Source organism: Myxocyprinus asiaticus, chromosome 46 (assembly GCF_019703515.2).
Source record: "Myxocyprinus asiaticus isolate MX2 ecotype Aquarium Trade chromosome 46, UBuf_Myxa_2, whole genome shotgun sequence".
Lineage (NCBI taxonomy): Eukaryota > Metazoa > Chordata > Actinopteri > Cypriniformes > Catostomidae > Myxocyprinus > Myxocyprinus asiaticus.
In genome coordinates, this window is record NC_059389.1 from 3,057,382 (window position 1) to 3,065,000 (window position 7,619).

Below are 7,619 nucleotides of genomic sequence, written 5' to 3' on the forward strand. Positions count from 1 at the left end.
TGTCAGAGGTCAGAGGTTCTGAAACATTGAGCCGTGAAGACGACATGTGAGGCAGCACGCGCACATTGGTGGTGAAATGCTTCCCAAACACCAACAGGTCAGGATCAACACCTGAGTGATTAAAAAACAATCAGTTTATTTAGCAACAAGCTTGTAATTTCTTCATACTCATCAAATTGATTCAAGGTAATTTTATCTCAGAAAGTTAATACATTGTATCTAGTTTAAAACTGTTGTTCACTCTGTAATTTTTTGTTAACTTTTATCATTGAAAAAAAGAAAAAGAAAGGTTTTAAATGTCCTGAAACTAAAGTAAAGATACTGTATATGTGCAGTTTCTCACCTTTAGTAACATTATAGAGGATGACATTTCCTCTATGGTGTGGAATGCAGCTCTCAGTGGTCGGGCATTGCAGATGAAAGCAGTTAATACTGTCCTGAGTGGTGTTGTAATGAAATACAGCCAGGTTGCAGGAGACTGTGCAATCAATTGATACAATTATTTAAAGCACCAGCAACCATGTCTGAAGGTTGAGACTTTGAATTACTTTGCTTTCCTGTATTTCAATTATATACTGCAAACCGCTCATTCTTCAATAAATATTTGGTTGCCATTTTTAATATTTGTTCAGATGAAGGCAACTACTTTGATATATTCACACATTCATTTATTTTACAGAAACAAATGGACAAATTTCAAGCAATATGATATTAATGTTTGATGCTTGTTTATGTATACTATTATGCAGGATTTGTATTGTATATTGGCCCCAAAAAGTATTTAGACACATCAGGCACACAGAAAATGTTTCTATATGAACATTTACTATAGCCAAAAACATTTGACAACCACAAAGTGTTACACCATTTTTTCGATTTGCATCACCATTTCAAGCCTAGCAAACTTATTTTTGTGGTGTTTGCTATTTTTAAAATACATCCCATTGCTGGTTTGACATTTTGTTGTCTAATGATGCAATGGCATTCTCATATTTTTAATTGGGACTGAAGTGCCCAAATACATTTTGGGTACACTAGTTATAATTATTTAAATAATTAAAAAACATGAACTCACAGTTTCGTGTCAGGCAGCATGTTCTGCTGCATTTTAACGCAGTCTCTTCTTGATACACCTTCAGGATCTGGGCTCCTCTGCGTTGTGATTCCTCTATATCCACATACAGTCCTGGATATCTGCGGATCCAGCAGCTTTTGTAGTAAGATGTGGGAGAGCACCTCGAGTCTGAATAACAGATCAAACCCAGAATCGACAGCAAACTCCATGGAACGGTCATTGCGCGATTAATTCGGGTTATCTGTGAAGCTGAAAAGTCAAGTCATTTTGTTTTGAAGTGCTCGTTTTTTTTTTTTTCTGTCGCAGGTGCGCGCAGGTAACTATGAACGCGCATGACGCGCGCGCCAGATCTCATCCCTTTATTCTGTCCTCTTCTCTAGAATCTAATCAAATATAATTTCTTGCTTAAATAATGATTTCATCAAGAGATTTTATGCCGTTTGTTTGGTTTCAAATATTAAACGTGTACTCGGGCCACAGCTACTCTAATCGGTTTTCGTTAAACTCTGTCTGAAGTTTTCAAACTTTTTCCAGAAGTGTACGTATTAGTGTGGACATGGTCTCTATTTGAAAACAATAGTTTTACTGAAACGTTATTTAATTAGGGGTTTGCCATCATGTATATTTTATAATTATATGTATCATATTATTCGACGTTTCAACCGTGTTTTCTAATTTTAAAGGATTAGTTCACCCAAAAATGAAAATTCAGTCATTGTTTACTCACCCCTGTGTTGTTATAACACTATATGACTTTCTTTTTCTTAACACAAAGAAATGTTGTGTTCAGTGATGTTATTCAATGGCAGTTTATGGTGACCACCTCTTCAAGCTTCAAAAGAACACAAAAGTATAATTCAGAAGTCTAATAAATTATTCCATGAGACTCATGATTGTTATGAAAGTATACGATAAGATTTGGTGAGAAACAAACTGAAATCTAATGTATTATTTAGTGAAAATGCTCACTGACCGTTGATCTCCTGTGTGCGTGTTCATGATAGGGCACGAGAGCAACAGTTCACGCAGCACCCTCACAACATTAGGGCGTTCAAGAGAAAACTCGTTTTGTTTATCTAAAAACAGGTCCTCCACAGCGATAGTGACAACAGAACACAACACAGCTCACACAAAACAGAGAACAGAACTGACTAAACATGTCTGAAGAGTTTATAGTCGAAGAATTGATGCATTTCTATGCCCAGCCTTATTTTTTTGAACGTTTTTGGACCGGTGTCAGTTCACAGTGGATGGAGTTACTCACGCAATGCAAAAAATGGAAAACAAGCGATCAACAGAATGTACTGTCACTCGTCACTCATGGTTATGATAAAATCTCTGATTAACATATAAAATATACCTTATATCGTGTGTCGTTTGCCATCAGGTTTGGACACAGTGTGACTGTGGCTGCCTGTAGCCTCCTCTATGTTTCTGTTTGATTTCCGAATAAAAAAAATAAGGCTGGGCACAGAAATGCATAAATTCCTCAACTACAAACTCTTCAGACATGTTTAGTAAGTTCTGTTTTTCTGTTTTGTGTAGCTGTGTTGTGTTCTGTTGTCACTATCGCTGTGGAGGACCTGTATTTAGATAAACAAAATAAGTTTTTGCTTGAAGCCCCAGTGTCGTGATAGCCAAACGCCCCAATGTTGCTCTCGTGCCCTATCATGAACGCACACAGGAGATCATTGGTAAGTGAATATTTTCACTAAATAATACATTAGATTTCAGTTTGTTTCTCACTAAATCTTATCGTATGCATTCATAACAATCATGAGTCTCATGGAATAATTTATTAGACTTCTCAATTATACTTTTGTGTTCTTTTGAAGCTTGAAGAGGTGGTCACCATAAACTGCCATTGTATGACATCACTGAACACAACATTTTTCACAATTTCTCCGTTTGTGTTAAGAAAAAGAAAGAAAGTCATATAGGGTTATAACAACACAGGGGTGAGTAAACAATGACTGAATTTTCATTTTTGCGTGAACTAATCCTTTAAAGGAGCTATTTCATTTCAAATCGTCCCTCTTTTTCTTTAAAAAAAGCAAAAATCAAGGTTACAGTGAGACACTTACAATGGAAGTCAGTGGGGCCAATTTCTGGTGGATTTAAAGGCAGAAATGTGAAGCTTACTAACATTTTTCTATTAAAACTTGTGTATTATTTGAGCTGTAAAGTTGTTTAAATCATAATTTTTACAGTCATTTTAGGGTTTTAGAGTTTGTTGGCATTACGTCGTCATGGTGATAACTTTACACAGACAAGGCTAGTAAGTGATTTGATCACACTAAAATCATGTTAACACACATATTGTTTACATCTTGTGGCTATACGTCTGAAACAGTGAGTATTTTAATGTTTACATATTGGCCCCATTGACTTCCATTGTAAGTGCCTCACTGTAACACATATTTGTGCTTTTTTTATAGAAAAGGAGGGACGAGTCGAAATAATCAACAGTATGCCACAAATGCTGTTTGAGCTTAAAACTTGTATTAAACCCGGAATATTCCTTTAAGAAAAAAGTTGCTCACAAACTAAAAAATTGCATGAGCGCATTTCATTAGAATCAGTATCAAACTGTTTGATAAAAGTACTGACATTTTTACTCACTTGATTATAGATTTACACATAGATTTGCACAAAAAAAAAAATTTTGTTTAAAAGTCTCGAACATAGTGGACATATGGCTGACTAGGGGCGCCAAAAAATCGATAGAAATTACTTTTAAAAAGTTGACCTCCGTGAAAGTCATTTAATTACTCACACATTTGTACAAAATTTCAGATGTCCTATAATTTTTTATATTTACTCAGTGGTTTGTCGATAGGCCTCCAGCTGGCTCTGTGAAACACCATTGGTTCTTTGTCCTCCAGATGAGAAGTCTTTGATTCAGTGTGGAGAAATCAGAGAGGATTATTCTAACTGTGCATGCCCGGAATCTGATTTGCAGGGACTGATACTAATTTCCACTGTTTGTATGTGTTACAGCCATAGCTCTGCACCTTGCCAAAAGAAACTTGGCTCAGGAAATCAAGTAGCTTTCACACTCCATTTTCCAAAATACAGCAGATCTATGAATGCTGCAAATACTGGCTGGAGAATGAACTGTCAGAGCCAAGGTGAAGTTGTAGCACGGTGTTCAATGTTGAGTTTGCCAGATCAGGCCGGTCATTTCAACACAGAAAGGGCATAATCCACCCCATGGGACAGAGGGAATTTTAAGGGAAGCTGTGTGGTTTGACAGAGAAACACAAATGGCACAGTCTGTGATAACTACACAGAGATAAAAGATCTGGATTTATACAAAGGTCAGAATTTAAAAATATATATTATAAACGGTAAAGAACACCTGAAAGCTTTGTTGCCCCTCCACCCTGTCTGTTGTTAAGTTCTGCATTATTCTACCATTTTTATACTGAAAGACTTTTTATTTAATACTTAATACTTAAGTTGCTAAATGACAAGTAGTCAAGTTACTGAAGGCAGGCCACTGGTGGAAGCTGATTTGGCTTTTGCGTTTTACACTGGAAAGTCTCTGTGATCTTTGTATAGGCTGTTTTTCATCTGAACAAGGTGAAACAAAACTGGGCGTGCAACAGGTCCTGCTCACAGACTGAGAGGGGCCACAGTTATGGGCACCAGTGCACATTTGGCAGTATCATGGGAATACTTCCAGATTTGCTGGATATACTGAAATGATTAGAAACGAGTTTCTTCCCAGATAGCACACGTACATCTCCTGAGTGTCTGTTTTAGATATTTTCATCTGGAAAGCATCGCATTTTAATTAACATCTGCTAAACATCTTAAAAAGATCAGATTTACAAACATTCTACATCATAAACGTTTCTGATAAATGTCTTATACACCTTATTCACAGAAGCGCCTTCTTTGATTTTTGACGGGAATGACAACGAGGATGTGAGGGATAGACATACGCTCTCTTCAATGGGATGTACTGCAGTTTAACCCTTGTGCGACCTTCGGGACATTTTTATCAGTCAGTCACATTTATTTATAAAGCACATTTAAAAACAACAACTGTTGACCAAAGTGCTATACAATAAGCCAGATAAAACAAATACACAAGACAAGTAACAATTACAATACTAACATTTACACTGATTTAAAAGCTAAAACAAACAGGTACGTTTTAAGACAAGATTTAAAATCCTCAAGAGTAGGAGAAGACCGGATATGAAAAGGCAACTTATTCCAAAGCCTGGGTGCTGCGACTGAAAAGGCTCGGTCACGCTTTTCAAACGTGACCTGGGGACAGTTAACTGTAAGCTGGTAGATGAACGTAAAGATCTAGAGGGTTGTTGTAGAGAAATAAGATCTGAAATGTAAGATGGTGCCAGATCATGCCAGGCCTTGTAATTAAAGAGTAATGCTTTGAACTGGATCCTGTATAAAACAGGAAGCCAGTGAAGTGAGGCTAACACAGGAGAAATAGAATCATATTTTCTGGTACCGGTCAGAAGCCTAGCAGCAGCATTTTGCACCAGCTGAAGGCGTGAGAGAGAAGATTGAGTAACACCGAAATAAAGTGCATTACAGTAGTCCAGTCTAGAAGAAATAAAAGCATGTATCACTGTTTCCAAATCATTAAAAGTTAAAAATGTTTATTTCTATTGCAATATTTCTAAGTTGAAAAAAGCTTCCTTTGACCACTGAATTTATTTGTCTGTCAGAAATTTTCTTTTTCATTTGTGTTTTTTAAATCATTTTGGCTGTGTCAATGCCAACGGCATACATTTTGCCAAAGGTGTGTATTTTTGGGGGAATTTTGATATTTCAACCTCAGTTCCTATAATACATCTATAATACACTGTGTACACAAAATAGTTACACTCAGGACCTTCAGGACAAAAAATGTCCCCATTAAAACTGCAATATTTGATCCCAGTGTCATTAAAGCATAAAATCATGAATTCTATAATATTATGCTTTCATTCCGGAGCCCTGGCTTCAAAATTAAAATGTTTAATATTTTCCACCAGATGGCGCCATTTTTCTCATATTTAGCCTATGGAGCAAATACATGCTTTTCCCCTATTTTCTGTTTGCTGTATTATAGAGCACTGCAGGCCAACTGAATAAATGATGCAGCTAAAATTGTGTGGGTGTGTCAGTATGGATGTCAGAGTGTGTTTTGTATGTGTGTATTGACAAATGTATGTGTGTGTGTGTGTGTGTGTGTGTGTGTGTGTGTGTGTGTGTGTGTGTGTGTGTGTGTGTAAAAGACAACAGTGGCATTATGTAAACAAACTGGCATTTAAAGGGTTAAAATCCTGAAAATGAATGAATATTTGGTAGTTATGATCAGGACTGATGTTGGTTAAAAAATCTAAGTCAGTGAAAGTGGAAAATAATATTAATATATAATATTATTATGGCAGTTTTTGACACAGACATTTTTGTCTTCTAAAGACCTCCGAGTAACTTTTTTTCTTTTTCTCTTCCTTTTTTTTTTTTTTTTTTTTTTTTTTTTTTTTTTGACGCAAAGGGTTAAAGTGTTTTTGGATCATTCCAAGGACAAATATTGAAAAAAACATCTTTCTAAAAAAACTCACAACATGCATTGTGGAAAATCAGAGCTTTTAACAGATTTATACCGTGCGCACATTCCCTCACAGCCTCGTTGTCATTCCCATTAAAAATCAAAGATGGCGCTTCTGTGAATAAGGTCTATTGACATCCGAGAGGAAACGTTTTATTGACATATTGCAGATGAGCAAACAAGGTTAAAAAGTCTTTCAGATGTAAACACACACGTCAGATAGACGTGTGGGTGATGTACGTGTGCCATCAGGGATTATTGAGAATACTGATGTCTTAATTTGTGACTTTGACGCATTGATTCTTTTACATGGGTTATTCATGTGGATGGTCAAAACTAATGAGCAACTTGACCTATCAGAGCCAAGTAAGACAAGTTAATTAGAAAATAAAGCAATACCACATTAAGTGTCAAAATATTAATAATTTCATAGCCTCAGAGTAATAAAATCACGTCCAACCACACGCTGGCGACAGGCTCTGCTTTAAATGGCTTAATGACGTCACACAGTCTCGCGGCAACTAGAAACTTCATCAACTAGAAATTAAATAGAACAAAAATAAACAGCAGCAGTCCAACAAGAACAGCTTAAAACCGGTTTCAAGGATAACACACGCTCTTTATTCCAAATTTGAAACCAGTTATTTGACACCTTTGTGTTTAAGTTAACCTTCATGAAATGGCGGATTCTGTTGTCAGGTAAAATACGCACAGTTGCATCTTTGGTTTCCCACATGTGTTTAACCGCCGTTGTAGAGAAATTTCCAGGATATCACCTCACAGGCTTTCTTGGGTCAAAGGAATATTCCAGGTTCAATACAAGTTAAAGGGCTAGTTCACCAAAAAATGAAAACTCTCTCATGATTTACTCACCTTTAAGCCATACTAGATGTGTATGTCTTTCCTTCTTCAGCAGAACTGAAGTGAAGGTTTTTATAAGCACAATTCAGCTCTGTTTATCCATACAAT